The sequence below is a fragment of the Squalius cephalus genome (assembly GCF_949319135.1).
Source record: "Squalius cephalus genome assembly, chromosome: 20".
Classification (NCBI taxonomy): Eukaryota; Metazoa; Chordata; class Actinopteri; order Cypriniformes; family Leuciscidae; genus Squalius; species Squalius cephalus.
In genome coordinates, this window is record NC_137141.1 from 25,709,419 (window position 1) to 25,729,468 (window position 20,050).

The 20,050-nt window shown below is 38.8% G+C and overlaps 1 long non-coding RNA gene across 1 annotated transcript in view; it reads right to left on the reverse strand.

Annotated features, from left to right (window-relative positions):
* Positions 1-12,655, reverse strand: part of LOC307148693 — an 84,094-nt gene extending 71,439 nt beyond the window's left edge. The window contains exon 1 of the long non-coding RNA XR_013819477.1: positions 12,585-12,655. This is a non-coding gene — a long non-coding RNA (uncharacterized lncRNA). The remainder of the gene's footprint in view (positions 1-12,584) is intronic.
* Positions 12,656-20,050: the final 7,395 nt, after the last annotated feature.

The following is a 20,050-nucleotide window of genomic DNA, read 5'->3' on the forward strand; positions in this document are numbered from 1 at the left end:
TTTCCAAGGCATTTCTACATTCTTTAAGTTTAAGGTTAAGGTTTTCATCTATTATATTGTATTTGATTAAAAAATAGTATTTTTTTTAATATAGTTTTTTTTAGTTAATAACAACACTACACACAAGAACCAAATGTTGTTTTCAGTAAATGGTGCCAAATGTGATGCTACTAATATATTAGTTTTGCATGTAAAGCAAGAAGATGCTATGGAGAGATACATCCAATACTCCCTTTACATATGTGCACAGACTCTCATTCACACACACACACACACACACACACACACACACAACCAGCTTAGGCTAAAGCAGTTCGCCTCTCTGTGTCCACACTGGACTGTCCCTAGACAGGAATCCAATTAAGCAGCACTGGTTTATCCTCATCCGATCCTTTTTTCTCCAGCACAAGTGAGGGGAGCGAGGGGCCACTGAAGCAGGTTTTCTTACAGCAGGAGTGGGACACAGGCCCATCAGCTCGAGGTCTGTGATCTCAATGCACAGGGCTGCCATGGGCACACTGAGAGTGGGGGAAACTGATACAGACATCACATTGCAACCCTGCATTAGTAGTGCGCTTATGCATGAATGCACGCATTTGCAGATATTATTACAAAGGGGTCGCAGTGTTCACTGACCTCAGCATCTCGTGTCTCTCAAACCTCACCTTCCCATGCTGGCATGTCTGCCCTACACTACCCCCACATCCCGCTCTCAGCAGGAGACCTTCATTCCTGAGCTCAGCAGAACCTACAACAGGACCTTCTCAGTTCAGTGGGCCAAGGGAGGCAAAACAACAGGGTGCCAGTTTGCTTCATCTCTATCTCAGATGAAATGGACAGGGAGAGCAGCTATAGATGTCATCTCACAGTGTCCTAGTTCATGCTTGAAGAACTTGTAAAGGAATATTCTGCGTTCAATACTAGTTAAGCTCAGTAGGCAGTATGTGTGGCATAATGTTGATTACCTCAAAAAATTATTTCCTTGTATCTCCTATATATATATATATGAACTTGAGGCACACACAATGGATGTAAATAGGGCCGGTTTGCAATTTTAAAATACTCACTTAGATAAATGTGTGCTAACATGAATATTGTAATGTGAATTTAATATTTTTGTGAAAAAAAACATACTAACCATTTCTGTGAAGTAGTTATATCCAATTTTACAACTTCACTGCCATGACAACGTACTGCCTAAAACAACTGCCTAACCCCCTAACCGTAAAAAAAATAAAAAAAATATTAGATTTAAACTTTAAATACATAAGTTGCAAAACTAAATGGAAGTGCTTTTATGGAATCAAATTATCAGCATCACATTTATTTTATTAAAACCTCCAAAATTGCCCCATTTACTTCTATTATAAATGCTTCAACGTAACCTTGGTTTTGTCTTCTTTTTTTCTAAGAAAACAAAGGGGGGTCAAAATTTTTGTGGAAATCAAAATTATGCCACAAATGCTGTTGAAATCAACTTGTACTGAAAATAGAGTACTACACATGTACAGTTGGCTAGAAGTAAGACTCATCAATTGTGATTTAAAAACACATTCACACTGAAATATATATTTTTTTCTGTGTGGAAAGACAATTGTAAATGAACTCTTACGCAAATGTTCATGAAGAGCTTGTTTATCTAATCCTGTCAATCATATCACAAGGGTATATGAGCAGACGCTAGCCTCATCCCCCTAACATCTCTTCCGGATTCCCTCCTCCACCCCATCCTCACCGTTATTCTAATATCCATTAAGTACTTATTCATTAATTAAATGGTCCAGGAGAAGCTTAGAGCCTGAATCTTGCGCTCAATTCTCTGCGTTACGGACAGTAAGCCAAATCTGTTTACTCACATCACATAAGGATTATATGGACAGGAATGAAACATTTTATGAAATAAAATCCCAGACTCCTTTGTCTTGATTATGTATAATAGAATATAAATAATAGAAAAGAAAGAAAGAAAGAAAGAAAGAAAGAAAGAAAGAAAGAAAGAAAGAAAGAAAGAAAAGAAAGAAAGAAATCTGTTTAAAGTTTATAGTAGAAAAAAAAAAAATCTACACTTGGAATATAAACGTGCCCAAATGTGAAGAAGCACATCTGTATCAAATAGGAATAGGATGAAATTAATTGAAAATTAATAGAAAAAGATCTCACTAAGTAATGTCGCTATATATTCCAGAGCGTTGCCAACTTGGTGGACATCTTAAATCATCTCTAATTTACTATAATATGTAACCCATAGGAGATCCTGTCAAGCATCAGAAAAATGCAAGGAGTGAGTAAATAAATTATCCTGAAAGAATGAGCACACAACAGCAACCATGTACAGACTCCATGGAATCTTTACAAATATTTGTAAAGAGTGAGCTGTTAGAAGTAGAATAAATGGTGTGTTTTTTTGTTTGTTTTTTTGTAGCCAGTGCGGCTCGCAAAGGTTTAAATCCACCCCTGGATCTTTGTAGAAAGGTGAATATTGTCATGTTTTTCTTATCCTTTATGCTCAGGCCAAGAAAAAAAGTGACTTTGAAAAGGAAAAACAAGCAGCAAGATGCTAAAAACCCACCCCCTTTCTAACTATTCTCGTCTCACCTTGAGCTGCGTCCACACAGACCATTTCCCCCGAATCTTTCCCTGACAAACGAACGCGAGCCTCTGCGGTCCCCCTCTCCGCCACGGCACAAACAAGAGCTGTCCACACATCACTCATTAACGTGCCCCCCCCCCCACATCAGCCTCCATTAAAAATAACCCGCCCTGACAGCCTCAGAAAGGACGGCGTACCTCCCGAACACCTTTTAGTCTCTCTCTCCGCCTGCACCCCCTGCCCCTCCTTTCATTAGGCCTGTTTTGGAGTGCGCTGTGGTATCTACACCATAACTAAGGCTGTTAGCATCTGTTTTACTCCAAGCAAAGTCAAAAGGTGCAGGGCTTTGAGGAGCAACCCCCTCTCCCGCAAGGATTCCCTCTCTGGCGCCCCCACCTCCCCTCCCTCCCTTCCTATTACTTTGCATACCCAGAAATGTCACCTTACTCCAGCAAGCTGTTACCATGCTGCCTCCATGCCAAAACAGCCAGCCTCAAAGGACACTGATGGATCCTGCATTTTTCAGTGATGGCTCTTAAAAGGCATTAGACGCCCGAGGCACCTCAGGCTTGGGCAACAGAAGAAGATGTGATATAATGGCGCTGGAACGAAGGACTGTGCCTCAAAGTCAAACCCAGCATGTGACACTGAGGGAGGTTTGGAGGGGTTGGAGAAAAAATGATTCCTGACTGCTGATATCTTGGCTGCGTCCGTGAGCCGGTTTGGACAATCGTGGAACAAGCACAAGCTTTCATAAGGGAAGCATTTATTGCAGCACATGGAAGAAGATAGATCATGCTGCTTTATAACTCTCAAGCATTAAGTGCAACTTTGATATTAAAAGCATGACATATTTTGATGCTGGCTTGGAACACCGAGTCAAGATTCACCTTGATGACCACCAGAATTAAAATAATTAGCTAACTTTCATCAATGACCACTTATCAATGTGCATGATACATTACATGTATACTACATTTAGTTGTATATATGATAATAATGATCAGAAACAATAAGCTCAAGGTCATGGCTTAATATGGAGACAAAACCAGAAAATGTTTACAAGCATGTCAAGTTCAACAGACTCTGCTCAAGTGGAAAAAATAGAGAGGTCTCAACTAGCACACAACAAGCATATTTGTTTCAGTTAGAGACCAAACTATACCAAGTATTTGTATGAAAAAGCACTGCCGACGCACATGTAAACAGTACACCCGATGCTTTTGCGCCACATCTTGGTTTGTAACTTCGAGAAACATTACTAAACCATAGTAGATCGCATATCTTTGTTTAGAGCGTTCTCGAATGAGCCCAAACACAACATAAGGTCATGCGTAATCACGGAGTGACATGGCATTTTGCTTGGCTAAAGCTATAGAACTTCAGGGATCTGATCGCTTCACGATCATGACGCAGTGTTTTCCAACGACATTTGAAAGCTCAACCAATAGAAACTGGATCTCGGGTATGGTGGGGGTGGGTATAGTGGGGAGGGACGATGTGGGGTTAGGGCCAATTGGACACTGTACGGGCTTGTTTACCAGCTTGTCTGGCATTTATGTGTTAGTATGTCAAAATTAAGTAAAGTAGTATAGTAACAAACACAGTGGTTCCCAACCCTGGTCCAGGAGTACCCCTGACAGTACACATTTTGGATGTCTCTCTAATCTGACACAACCATTTCAGGTCTTGAAGTCTCTACTAACAAGCTGATGAGTTGAATTAGGTGTGTTTAATTAGGGAGACATATAAAATGTGCAGAGTTAGGGGTACTGCAGGACCAGGGTTGGGAACCACTGTAGTAACAGACTCCAACCTGATTTTTTAACCATCATAAAGTGTGGTTTGTGGTTTGCGAGTTTGAAAATGGTGGACCCAGTGACAAGACCCGGCAAGGAGTTTGAATCTGATGATCAGTGTATGAAGGTCATATTCTTAAGGGACAGGAGGAAATCCAGTGAAGTACTTGTGCAGCATTTAGTAGCCTATGTCTTCCATTTTCAGGATATAGGCCTAGTCTTCAACTGTGAGAAGCAGCTAAAAAAAGAAACCAACATGGAAAGCGGCAACAAGTGGCACAGAGTCCTGTCAAGCTGTAGGCTGTACCTACAGTACCTTGTTAGTTGTACCTAAATGCAACTTTAATGACTCAATCAGAAAAGTGAAGAAAAGTTCATAAGAACAACACTGACACGTAAACATGCACCCTCATAACGCGATTATTATGAGATTTAGGCAATATTGCGATTAAACTTGACCTCATGTAAACACAAAACTTTTATCAAAATGATGTGATTAAGCTCATAAACATAGTAACTAAACATAATAATATAAAAATATGTAGCATGCTTATTTTAAAGGGATAGTTCACCCAAAAATGAAAATTATGTCAGTAATTACTCACCCTCATGTTGTTCCAACCCCGTAAGACATTCGTTCATCTTCGGAACACAAATTAAGATATTTTTGATTAAATCTGAGAGTTGTCTCACTCCTCCATAGGCTTCTAAGGGACTGAAACTTGCTGGCCCAGAAAATGTATTAAAGACATCGTTAATATAGTCCAAGTGACTCCAGTGGCTCAATCTTAAGTTTATAAAGCGACGAGAATACTTTTTGTGCGCAAAAACAAACAAAAATAACGACTTTATTCCACTTTTCATTTCCTTCTCTCTGGGCCTCGGGTCTTTTCACGTAGTGTTTAAGCGTAGCGCGTCTGTGTTGTACGTCACCACGTATCACACATGACCAGCGTCGGCCAATAGTGAGCCTACGTGGTGACGTACAACACAGATGCGCTACGCTTAAACACTACGTGAAAAGACCCGAGGCCCAGAGAGAAGGAAATGAAAAGTGGAATAAAGTCGTTATTTTTGTTTGTTTTTGCGCACAAAAAGTATTCTCGTCGCTTTATAAACTTAAGATTGAGCCACTGGAGTCACTTGGACTATATTAACGATGTCTTTAATACATTTTCTGGGCCAGCAAGTTTCAGTCCCTTAGAAGCCTATGGAGGAGTGAGACAACTCTCAGATTTAATCAAAAATATCTTAATTTGTGTTCCGAAGATGAACGAAGGTCTTACGGGGTTGGAACAACATGAGGGTGAGTAATTACTGACAGAATTTTCATTTTTGGGTGAACTATCCCTTTACATCGCAATAAACAGGCATGTAAACACTCTAATCTCATCTATCACTCTGACCAAAGTGTGCATGTGCTAGTAATGGCTACACCGATAACGTCGTCTTGCACAGATTCGTAAACATAGCAGTAAAGAAGGCATCACATTTTTTGGGGTACTGAGTACATGTTGACAATGTTGGGTGGCACGAATATAATGCAGTATATTGATGGCCGAAAACAGAGAAATAAATATCCAATACATCCATAGAAATGTGTTTTGCATTTGACGCAAGTAGATTGAAACAGTGGCCGGTAACACACCCATTGTATGCGAGTTCATCATGTGCTGTGCATTGGGGTATGTGAATAATATCCCATTATATAATAATCACAATTCTTAGTGAATAATCAGAATAATGAAAGCTGCATGTAAACGGGAGTGAAGTGGTATGCTCTTGCCATGTAAACATCTTACTGTGATTAAGTCCTTGTGATTATTGGAAATAATCACATTATTGGTGCACATGTAAACAACCTCAATGATTCTTATCTTCAGCCATTTGTAAAGCAGTGAGGCTTCAATTCAATCAATGATGGAGGTCACAAATTAATTCTGAAAAGCATAAACAGTAGGGCTGCACGATATTAAAGAAAATGCGATATGCGATAACTCATTAAATAACGCGATATTCGATATGCGATACGATAATGCTTAAAGTGTGTAAAATGAACTTAAATTATCTTTAAAATATATTTAAAATTATATAACCTACATACATGTTTCACATTCTTTTTTTGACAAGAAAACATCCCTACAAATTCTGAAAGTGAACAGCAGTGTTTTACTGTAGCATAAGAAGTGTTATTTTAACATCAGTGTAAACCACAGGGTTTAGGGTTTCAGGTAGGCCTACATTAGGTTTATTTAACAACAGAAACTGAATAATCAAATGTAAAAATAAACACTGCTTAGTTTTCGCTGTATGAATTAAATATATAGCCTAGGCTATACTGATTCTTATTAAAGCTACAAAAGTTATTCAGCCAAGAGCAGTGAGTGATTTTCTCTTTGTCTTTTGTTCATGACCCCAGTTATTGCAAGCCGTTGCGATATGCATATTGCGATATACATTTGCGATATTTCGATATATTGTAGAGCCCTGTGAAACAGTCTTTGATTCATCATGTCCCACATTCTTCAAATGATCTTACTCAGGCAGGCCTATTGGAGCAGATCTGCAGGTCACATCACAGCCATGACCTCAACATAAATTAAGCTGTGTGGAATCACTCGGATGGCAAAAGTTGACGTGTAACAATTAGTGTTGTCAAAAGTACCGATTTCGGTACCAAGTCGGTACTGAAATTAACAAAATGTAAATGTGAAATTGAGCTACTTGACATTGCATCTTAAAAAAGGCGTGAGATGCAGAAAAACAAAAAACAGCGAGATGCGATGCAACAGACCTACAGTATATGTACAGTACATAGATCAAGTATTTTTTTAGACCTAGCCCTTTATAAAACCACAGTTTGCGTTTAACGAAGTCCCTTAAAACATAAAGAGTAGGCCTACCTTAATATTTTCCAAAAAAGCCTTTCACGTCATGCTACTAAAGCTTAACATTTTAAGACAAAGATGAAGCAACGCATTTGTTCCATCACTTCATCAATTACAGCTACAGAACAATGGCCGGCAAAATAACGGCATGTTATATTGTTTGGCTAAAGCCTCTTGTCGCTGCATAATGGTGGAGAGTAGCGTGTGTGGGAGTTTCCTGAAGTACTGGAGGACTCTCATGCACAAACGGCGCTTCAGGCCGGCTAGAGGACTCTTTCAAAGTGAACAATCTGTCTCCTCACTAAAGGTCTCCCTCGCAGTAAACAGTATGTGATACTGTAGTGAAGGACGGTCACGGAGTGGCTAATCGGATGGACACAGCGAGTCTCCACTGGCGGAGCGAGAACAATGCAGCTGCGGCTGCTTAAGAGCAGCAGGTCCTGAGGCGCGACGCTGAACTGCGACCTTGCTCGTATAGACCAGTCCCTGCCACTACCTCTTTGACAAAACTTATGATTCATATAGCCCTAGTGCACTCTTTCCCTCCATCCATTTCTCTCTTTCTCACTCTCTTTCTCTCATTGCATGACCTTTACATCAGATTGCTGATAGTTATACTTTCCCTCCGCCCCTCGGATGTCCTACATATCACAATAGCCTTGCCTTAAGTGAGAGCAAAACTCTTTATGACTCTCTCGCAATCGCATGTGAAAAAAAAAAAAATGGCTCGCATTGTCTCCAACCTCTGGCAATGCCTTAATTAGAACACACTAAGGCTCCTCTTCGGTGTCTCTCTTTCTTTTTAGCAGTATAATTAGATTAGTGTCGGAGACCTGGTGTAATCGCTCCGAGGGAAGATGAAGGAGTGGGAGCGATGAAGGGAGACAGGTGGCCCCTCTTCGCTCTTATTTCCCCCTCTCGTGCTCCGCTGCAGGACAATACGTGGAGACAAGGCGAGGTACGTCCCTGACCCCCCTCTCTCCCCTCCCCTTGACAGGTGCTCCTTAAGTGCAGGTGTTTTGTGAGAGCCGGTCCGGCTTCAATATGTGTGCGTGGGTGCACAAGTGTGATCTCCACCCAACGCGTACTGCTCGTGTTCAGACGACACATAAGAATGCACCAAGTTATTTTAAAACCTCAACCATCTCACCTGTTTTCTGAGAGCATCTGAAATAAAGAAATTGGTGTGCTTTATAAGATTTTATGATATTATTTTTTCAATATGTTGCACAAATGTGTCTAAATAAGGATTTTTTGTGTATGTCGTCGATACACTTATAATGTGTCGACCCCAAACCCCTCAAGAGATATATGACCCTTTTCCCGCTCTTTTTACTTTTCTGAAGGTATCTTAAAATCTGACATTACAGTCCAAATCTCATTTTGCCTCCAGAACTCAAAGCTATTCAAGAGACCATTAAGATATATAAAATAGGATGGGCTGGAGATATGTGACCTCTGGGATGAATCCAGTTTTCTAAAAGATTGCCTAAAGTGGAATGAGGAATTTCACTTTGGTGGGTGACGTCTTAAATCATGAGCTGATTTGACCAGTGAAGGTATAAAATCCGATCTATCCAAATGAGCACTGCATTTTAGAAAGATTGCGCGTCAGATTGTTAAATAGTATCTGATAAGTGTATTATTGATTATCAAAGCTATGAGTTCAGAAACAGTGAAGATGTGTGGTTTCCATTTGGGCCGCAAATGTTGTCAGTTAAGGTTTCCAATAAGACTAAACGATTTTTTCGTCAAGTAAGGCCATTTAACAGCTCAGAAAGCCAAATCTTCCATCAAGCCACATTCTCAGAAAGTTTTTTTGTCTTATTGGAGATAAAGGTACACTAGAAAATAAGTGTTTACATCCATTCAAGTAAATAATTAAGTAAATTCAAAAATCATTCAACCACCAATGATGTGAATTTGTGGTGGGACAATCAGTTTGCACAACCAATGACAGACAGAGGAATTGTTTGGAAAACCTGTTTGAATATTCATTAGTTTTGCATCCTGTAAGGTGGTGCAAGTGTAAAAATAAAAACACTTCACCTTTATTTAATAATTATATAAATGATATAATAATATATATTATTTTTTTAAAGTACATGTATAGCCTAGATACAAATTAATTTATATGTATATATTCATTTAATTTTAATCTAAATATTTAATTATTAATAATATTAACATTTAAAATGTTATTTTAAACTGGGCTGACAAGCTCCACCATTACATACTGAATTTATTGTTATTGCCTTGTTTATTTAATATTTAGTTTGTTTGTTCATTGGTTTGCCTTTCTGTTTTATAGGCTATAGCAGTCGCAAATGAGCCAATGCAAATGTCTAAATTCCGCATTGGTGCACTCAAATGATCTTTCTGTGTAAACGTAAGAGGGACTAAATTAATAAAAAGAAGCAAACATCCAAAAACACACTCAGGGTCACCATAAATAACCTATTACTGACGCTCATGTCACAGGGCTGATGAAGTCAACCATTAGGGGCACTCGAGAGAATATGTGTTGAAGATTGGCTTGCTTGTGGCAACAACAACTGCCCAAGCCAAGTGCTCTGCTCGACCACAGTGAACCAAGAGGAGATGATACTATTCGAGTGCTCTTGTTGAATGGACAGAGCACCCTAGTGGCCATGTTCCAGGCCAAAAATTAGACTCAAAACCAGAACCAAAAAGCAGTGTTAATCGGAACACGTGAACTTACATATCAAAGACCAAATATGTCTGCTAGACTGACCTAATGCACTGATATTATCAGTCCTAAACTTTTACTCTACAAGACAGACTTTAAAACTTAAAACACAATCTTAATGTGCCCTGTAACCTGATCGGTTTACACTCAACACATCTGATATGATACCAAGCAGATGTCAACACTACTCATAAAGAACAGGAGAGTTTGTTTTCTCATGTGTTGGGTGACATGACAGTAAGACAGTCATTGGGTATTTACTCAAGGCTCTAAGGCCATTGTTGTCCCTCAGCCTCTCCCTAAGGTCACAGGCATCAACTTAATTAAAGCTGACACACTGAAACATCATCCCTACAGCTGGTTCAACAAACCTGTCAAAACACAACAGCACCCATACAGGTTTAAGAAATATAGATCTGATGAACAATTTCCTTGATCAGAGAGGAGAAGACTGCTTGAACCTAAGAGACAACTGACTGCTAATGTGGCTCCTACATTTAAATAATATAGGCTACTAAAACTATGTAGGCTATGACACTCATACAAAACGTAGCCCTATATAATAAAATGATAGTTTATTGCAAATGCTGATTGTGCATGCACATTTTAAATAGTTTTCTGCTGAATTAGCAAGGCCACACTGCTACTCAAATCTGTATTGCACATTTAACCTATTATGACAACAACCATAACAATAACACTGATAATAGTGAGAAACCCACATGATGAATCAAAGTTCAACATAGCTTTTCCACAAGCTGAGGTAGCCTAAATACTAACATATGGAAGGTGCTCAGGTGTGTCATGCACACAACTACAAAACAACATAATGGTAACACACGTTAAAATCATTAAAAATTAATTTAACAACATAAGATGTAACAAAACCTAATGTACATAACTGAAAAAAACATAAGATAACATTGATTATCTTCACTGCATGTATAACAAAACAAAATAAAACACAACCCTGCCTCTTTTCATTTACATATTAAAAATATTAAACATTAATATGTGGTTCAGGCAATATGCACTCAGATTAAGTAAAAGGTATAAGAAGCTATACAATAAGAAATAAAGCAAACAATTCAGTCAAACGTACAAAGTCAGCGCTCTCGTAGGCTACAACGGTAAAGTTAAATAGCCTAAACATATAAAGTTATGAAACTTCACTTTGCCCTCAGCCAAAACGATTTGCCAGGGAATAAATTATAGATTCATGAGACCAAAAGTCGCCAGTTAGATACAAAAGTCTAATTATATTTCATGTTTAACCACTACAGAGACCACGAGTTTAACCACGAGTCTGCGGCAAACGTCAGAAGGACTAGCCAAGGTAAGGCTGTTCCAGGCGGGGTTAAAGAGCGCTGAGCACCCAGTGATCGACTGGATCGCACAACTCCGAAAACGTCAGATCAAATTTTCAAATAGGTGCTATCTTTATAAATAAACCACAGATTTGAGCTTTAAACAAATACATTGTCGTCTGAAAAACTCTTAAAACTACATTTCGCACAATAACAGAAGCCTATTATTTTTTAAATTATGCAGGGTTTCTCCTCCGCTACTGCTTGCCAATTGTTGCGAGATGTATTCTGGGATACCTGGCTGTCTCAAGTCCTCACAAGTCACCTCTCGATGGATCCTCTATAAAAGGGGCGAATCAAGAACACATCCGGGGATTTGAACTGTACTTGGCTAGATGTGAACTTTGAATTGGAACAGGACTTGAGCAGCGACTGATGACATTTCACAAGTCCACAAGTACAGACAAGAATGCATATTGTAGAACGGCCACTGTTACGTGTGTCCTTCGTGTCCTTCAAAACGCCTACAATCCTTTGCACACATTACAATTCACGAAAAAGAAATGACGGAATACATACATGTTATTTTTGTTTTGGTGTACATTTATCACTTGACACTAAACTGCTAATGTGAGACACTACAGACGGTGGCCATTCACTGTATTGCATTAATAGAAGCCGTTTACTATAAAGATATTTATCACAAAGTATTTTTTCCAAAATTACATTTTAATAGTATTTTCGTGTCATGACCTTGGGGGCGGGAACATGTGTGACCTAGCCATGCATCTCTTTCTAGTGTTTGGAGGATTCAAGCCCACAAGGCTCCGTAGAAGTAGCTACTGGACTAGGAGGGAGGAAACCGCCTCACTAGTATGCAGCCTTTCACTTGAGAAGCAACCCATGAGTGAGTTATTGAATCATTCATTCAACTTTCAGTCAACGCACAGACACAGTTGACTCCGATATTTGCATTTCAATTAGGTCTAATATTAGGCCTAAATTCTAGCTTCCTGAACTGTTTCTCATGTGGTACTGCCGCTATGACGCCAAACTGTTCATCATTACATTAAAAATAATCGATTCAAAATGAATAGGACTATAGGAAATCTCTCGTCACAGTTCCTTATGTTACAGTTGTAGCTACTAGGCGATTGACACGTCAAAAACACAAACAGACGCAAAACCACCAACAAAAACACGTCACAACACTGAATGCTGAACGCTAGCCTTGTTTAAACCCCATTGTAAGCAATGGACAAGTTAGAAAACTCGCAGAAAGGCACTTACCAGTGGTTGTTTGGGATTAAATCAAGCCCGCGTATTGTATACCTGACTGTAAATACATTTCAAAAACACGACGCAGAACAACGCGATGTTCACTCTCGCTTGAAGGCCTCAGACTACACCCACATAACATTTTCATTGGCGGATGAAAATGACCATCTGTAATTAGATTATAATAATTTGTACTGTATAGGGATTCACAACATATTCTGTTTTGCTTGTAAATGTCAAAGAAAAAATTCTGATTGGATAATGCTATTTATTTTGAGGTGGCAAAAGGTAATTCTGGATCTGGCATTTCATGAATTTGCTTAATAAAATTATATGTTGTTAATAATTCATATATTAATTTATTAAAATAGTAGTACTTATTGAAACATTAATATTATTAAAATATGAATCATATATCAGTGTTTTCTCTCACTCCAGGATCAATAGGATATGTAGGATGCTGTATGCTGTGTATCATGTCAAACTAAAGTTTTTAGCTGTGACTTTATTTGCAATATTTCCTTTTATACATAATTTGAATAATGAGTGAATCAACTTGCAATATAATTTTAAAATGAAATGCAATGCAATACAATACTAGCCTATATGAAATAATTAGATATTAATAATATTGAAGTAGCCTAATTAAAAGACAGGTGAGTTTGAAATGGTTTGCATGTATGTAATAGACTGTAATATAAATAGGATTCAATATATGCCATTTCATAAAGAATTGAATGTATGTAAATGATGACATCAAATACCCTATCCCTAAAAATAATTCTTGTTTTCTTCTCATTCACCTTGTAGTCACATTCACAAATCAGTTGGGCAACTGGGCAGACATTGCCCCATGGAGTTGCCTGCTTAAGTGCGTATGAAAATAAGTGTCACTCTGGGCTACATTCAAAGGCATTTTCCACACATACAAAAAATGTCAGTCTTTCAAATGGATATCAGCATGACACCCTGCAGTGAAGTTTAAAATATTTGGGAGGGGGAGAAGAAAAAATTACTTTTGTTTTACCCCTCCTATTACAGAAACGAGCACACACACAGAGAGAGAGACAGCGAGAGAGATAGAGAGAGAGATAAAGAAGAGCGAGAGAAGCCTTTTAATTAAGATTTTATGTATTAAGATGACTCCCCCCTCCAAGCAATCATTATAATTGTGTTTTACTGGCCTTGAAACTTGTTTAGGCAAGGATCTTGGCTTTATTACAATATTTTTCCAGAGTCTTTCAAGCAAAGACTGTTTTGATGACATGCTTTCACCCTACACACGACTCTTTTGAGAGCATTCTAATGCTTGTTAATGAGAGAGTCCAACTTTCATTTGAACACAGCTTTCATTAGTTAAATGCCTGCTCCTTGGGGGACGCAATATTTGAATTACCAAGAGGCCATTCATAATTTTGACTGCTTTGAGAAGCATGCTTGGAATTTTCTCTGCCAGGTTTCAATTGTTTTGTCTTCATTCTTCCCGTTTTTGAGGAATTCAACTTCTCAAAAATTAATTTGAAAGAGCAGCTTTTCAAGGCTGTGCTTAGTGGATAAATCAGTGTATATACATGAAGACGGCACATTTAAAGTTAGACCACATGTTGTCTTTGAAAAAGTATTTTATATATGTTTCTATTCAAACAGTAAAAATATCAAAAACCAGCATACACTAATCATTAATGTGCTTGCAGGATTACATCTCATACTCTTTTGTTTTCATCTTAATTTAACAAAGACAATCTTTTGCATGTGCTCAAATACTTTTGTGTGGTAACAATTACAACTCAACAGACATATCATGCTCAGCCAGGAGTAGCACTAGCTCGTGGTGAGATCCTCTGACAAGTAGTGCAGTGACTCCAGGCACTGGCTGGGAAATTACTCCTAGCCGTTAGCTCCCGATGCTAATTGTTTGTATTAAACAGTGTCTGACAGGAAAGGAAGTGTGCAGAGGCGCTGAGAGCAGCGACAGGTCGTGTTAGCGTAGTGACAGTTGACTGGGCAGCCTGGAGCGGAGCTGGAGAAAGACTCTAATCTGCCCTGCTCGTTACTCTTGTAGCCCATGGCACCTCTGAGACCTCTTGTTCTGTGTAAGAAACCCACTGCTGCTACATCACAGCCACATTCTCTAAGAGAACATGTTAAATAACAATATGACTTATGCTCCAGGAAAGGACACTCACATCAAAACATTTCTCACTTCCTTTTGTTATTTCTTACTGTAACCATACACCATAAGCAAGTGGAGTCATTGTTTATTCTAAACTCGTAGGACTTTCTTATATATATATAAATCAGACGGGTCAGATTCTCGAGTTAGACTTCTCGAGTTAGACTCATTATTATTTAAGAATTATGTACAACTGTAATATAGCTTCAAAAGTCTTTATTGTCTTTATGCTATATATATATATATATATATATATATATATATATATATATATACACTCACCTAAAGGATTATTAGGAACACCATACTAATACTGTGTTTGACCATCTTTCGCCTTCAGAACTGCCTTAATTCTACGTGGCATTGATTCAACAAGGTGCTGAAAGCATTCTTTAGAAATGTTGGCCCATATTGATAGGATAGCATCTTGCAGTTGATGGAGATTTGTGGGATGCACATCCAAGGCACGAACTTCGAAGCTCCTGTTCCACCACATCCCAAAGATGCTCTATTGGGTTGAGATCTGGTGACTGTGGGGGCCATTTTAGTACAGTGAACTCATTGTCATGTTCAAGAAACCAATTTGAAATGATTCGAGCTTTGTGACATGGTGCATTATCCTGCTGGAAGTAGCCATCAGTGGATGGGTACATGGTGGTCATAAAGGGATGGACATGGTAAGAAACAATGCTCAGGTAGGCCGTGGCATTTAAACGATGCCCAATTGGCACTAAGGGGCCTAAAGTGTGCCAAGAAAACATCCCCCACACCATTACACCACCACCACCAGCCTGCACAGTGGTAACAAGGCATGATGGATCCATGTTCTCATTCTGTTTACGCCAAATTCTGACTCTACCATCTGAATGTCTCAACAGAAATCGAGACTCATCAGACCAGGCAACATTTTTCCAGTCTTCAACTGTCCAATTTTGGTGAGCTTGTGCAAATTGTAGCCTCTTTTTCCTATTTGTAGTGGAGATGAGTGGTACCCGGTGGGGTCTTCTGCTGTTGTAGCCCATCCGCCTCAAGGTTGTGCGTGTTGTGGCTTCACAAATGCTTTGCTGCATACCTCGGTTGTAACGAGTGGTTATTTCAGTCAAAGTTGCTCTTCTATCAGCTTGAATCAGTCGGCCCATTCTCCTCTGACCTCTAGCATCAACAAGGCATTTTCGCCCACAGGACTGCCGCATACTGGATGTTTTTCCCTTTTCACACCATTCTTTGTAAACCCTAGAAATGGTTGTGCGTGAAAATCCCAGTAACTGAGCAGATTGTGAAATACTCAGACCGGCCCGTCTGGCACCAACAACCATGCCACGCTCAAAATTGCTTAAATCACCTTTCTTTCCCATTCTGACATTCAGTTTGGAGTTCAGGAGATTGTCTTAACCAGGACCACACCCCTAAATGCATTGAAGCAACTGCCATGTGATTGGTTGATTAGATAATTGCATTAATGAGAAATTGAACAGGTGTTCCTAATAATCCTTTAGGTGAGTGTATATACATACATATACATACATTATATATATATATATATGTGTATATATGTATGTGTATGTATGCATGTATGTGTATGTATGTTTTATTTGTGCCCTTTTTGAATGTAAAAGTTCCAGCCCCCAATTAAAATTTAACTGTAATTGAATGGAAAAGACAACATTTCTATCATTTTGTACTCAGAATTCAAATGGATATGAAACACCATGATGTTGAGTAAATATCATTTTTTGGTTGAACTATTCCTTTAAAATGAGATCTCTCTTCAATTATTGTAAGAAGCTTTCTGAATTTGTCATTGTTTCATTTTGAATTGTTTAACAATTTTTGGTGGCTATTACCAATATATGAGTAGAATACTCAAGGACTAGTGCCTAAAACAAAGACCCTCGCAGTGGAATGAAGGGAGAGAAAAAAAACGACGAAAATCAGTGCTGAGGAGTGGGGAAATCTCCTAAGTGATTTTCTAGGCTGTTACACCCGCTGTGCGACGGGTATTGAATGATTCCCAGAGGTAGTTAAGTTTGCTTTAGGCTATTTTAGGCTCATCTTAAGGAGATGGAAACACGACTCTGTAAATGTTTGTTCAACTGTCTGTGTCTGGGGGGAGATGGAAGCTCCTTGAAGCGATTACAGCAAATCAAACACGAACATTTTATTGCTATAAACGCCATTTTACATGTGTAACTACTTGGGGATTGGTTTGGAGATAAATGAAGAACATATGGAACATGAGCGTTAGCCTTTTGCAGGCTGCATTAAGTGTGTCCACTGTAGCTCCAGGCTGAGACAAGAGAAGAACAGAGTAACGGGCACTGACCCTCTCAGGCCTCTTGCCCCAGCAGATGGAGGAGAAGGCAGAGCGGGCACAAAGTGCTGGCACTGCCCATTTTGGCACCACTGGAAAGTGCCAAAGCAAAGCAGAAAGCCAAGATGTGAATCCTTTGTCTGTCTTCATAAATACAGTCTCCCCACACCCATTGGCAACTGTATTTTCTCTCCCGTTAGTCATTTTTTGTTAAAGATAAAAATGTTTGGCCTAAATTAAATTCCTGACAGAAGATTTTTTTTTTTTTAATAGATTATTTAAACCAAAGCCAGGAAGAATAATTATAACAGGAAGCTAGAATTATCAGGTAATACAGCTATAAATATTTGCATAAAGGAGTATTATGGGTTCAGTACAAGTTAAGCACTTGTGGCGTAATGCTGATTACCACAATTATTTTTGCTTTTCTATAACAAATGAAAAATCTGGTTTACTGTGAGGCACTTACAATGGAAGTGAATGGGTCCAATCCGCAAAGGTTAAAATACTCACTGTTTCAAAAGTAAACCCATAAGATGTAAATGTAAAGTTAAATCCAATTTTACAACTTCATTGCCATGAGAAGCATAATGCCTAAAACCATAAAGCAACTGTAAAAATTATGATTTACAGCTTTACAGCTCAAATAATACATAACCTTCACATTTCTGCTATTATATCCTAATATTGGCCCCATTCACTTGCATTAAGTACCTTGTAACCTCATATTTTGCATTTTTTTAAATGGACGCGTCTAAATTATTTTAATGTAAAAATCATCATTATTCCATAAATGCAGTTAATTGTGCCAAACTTGTACTGAACCCAGAATATTCCTTTAAAGAAGATGCTTATGTACTATTTCACCACTTTTTTACATTTTGGACGTCAAATAATCATTAAGACACGAGTTAAATGTGCTGTATGTCATATGAAAAGCACTCACAGTGCCCAATTAACTAATTAGCATGTCTCAGTTGACTCATTATAGTTTTTCAATCCTTCCACCATTTTTGAACATATGTAACACATATGCTCACCAATCACAACTCCCTCTGAAACGCAGCTCCACTTTATAACAAAACTAGCAGCACAAGAAAGAAAGAGAGGGAACGGCAGACAGAAGAGAGGGGTTTTTTCAGACCGCGCCGGCTCCTTTGGAAGGAGCTTCTTGCCAGGCCACCTGTCTGTGCTCATGCCAGCTGTACGTTTGCGCTGAGGAGTGTCACAAACGCTCCACGCTTCCAGCAGCACATTAGCTGCACTTGGCACTTCTTCCTCATGTGAAGGAAGAAGCGGCGAGAATCAGATGGATACATTTTGCCTGGGGTTGGGGGGGTGGTTCTGAAGGAGGGGGTTGTGAAGGTTGAGTGGCTGTCGGGTTTTTCCTTCATTTCTTTTTTCCTCTTTTGGTTCGGTTCAAGAGAAGGAGTGCCAGTGGGAAGCGGAGACACCTGGTGTTGCCTTCAAGCAGTAGCTAAGTGGAAGGGAGCAACTTGGAAAGAGGTATTGTTTCACACACCTTACCTCCACTACAGTAAGTCCGCCTTCTCTGAGAAGCGTTCAGACGGCGAAATGGTGCCCAAACTTCAATCTAAATCGTTAGATTGCGTCCAAGCGTTAAATGCAGAAGGCCAAGTAAAGACAGCGCTAAGGGGGGCCAGTCGATGGCGAGCTTTCAGTGAAGTTTCTCTGAAGGTTTCTAAAGAAACTCAAGTGTTTTTATTTGTTTATATTCTTTTCATTTGGACGGAAATTGACTTTTGGAAGCTTTGTTGTCGGGGTAAACACAATCCGTAGGGTTTAAAAGAAATAATTGTTACTAAATAAAACTGGCATTCTTTTAGAGCTGAGATTAAAATGATTATCCTTCGCTCTTTTCCGTCCCATCTCCTCCTTACCGGTCTACGGTAAGGCCTACTGCACTCACACGGGTAAATTAGCAGCAATCAGCTCCCCTCCCTAAGGAATCCGAGTTGTCAAGATAATTGCAGCAACATTTGCCAACAACTCTGACACAACCTGACATTTCCAGGAAAGGTAAATGGCTAAGGCACAACGCTGGGAAGGAGAGATGAGCTGATGAAAAGCCATTATGGACACAATAATTGGATAAATGGCCATCGAAGTTTAAGAGTAAGATGGATGACGGTGGATATTGAAAAAACAAATATTGGTGAAGCTTTTTAACACATGCACAAGTGTGTAATGCATAATTGGAATAATGAGCTGGTTAATTTTTGGATGATTTTCATGTAATACATCAGTTTTCAATAAGCTATAAGTATTGGTACATCTTGTCAAGGCAGTTCATTAGTTACAGTAATAATGTTACTTTTGGGAAGGAAGATGGTTCTCCTTTAGATAAACAAGGATTCATTTAATATCCAATGCATTTATAATGTCAAAATTGGAAATCATTATAAATGTGCATACATTATTTGAGTTTTGCATGACTGAATCATAGTTTTGGCTACATGATTAAATTCCCTTGGGATTTTAGATTTTGTTGTTAGCCACCGTTTAAAAAAACAAAACAATTCCAGTTCAAATTATCAGATGTAAAACAGCATAACATATTTAAAATAATAATAATGAAAACATCAGATAGAAAAGGAGAAAAAAGTGTTATAATAATATTGACTGGAACTATGGGAAACATGAGGAACCGAAAATAAACTGAAATAAACTGCTCTCAGTTACATTGAAGATCAATATGAACAGTATTACAACTGGCTTCCGTACAGTTTTCCCACCCTCCAATGTTCTTCCAGCACCTGAAAACAAGATCTGTAGTGCTGTTATCTGCTCTGTGAGAGAACAGATGTGTTTGCTAGAGCGCTTCATATCATTCCATGAGGCAAGAGGAAACACTGTAATGACAAAGTGTGTTGTTGTACCCTGGTTTTTCCTTTCAAATAAACACAGACAAAGCAGTTTGATGGGAACTCAGCTCATACATTATCTTTATCTCTTTATCTTTCTCTGCCGCTA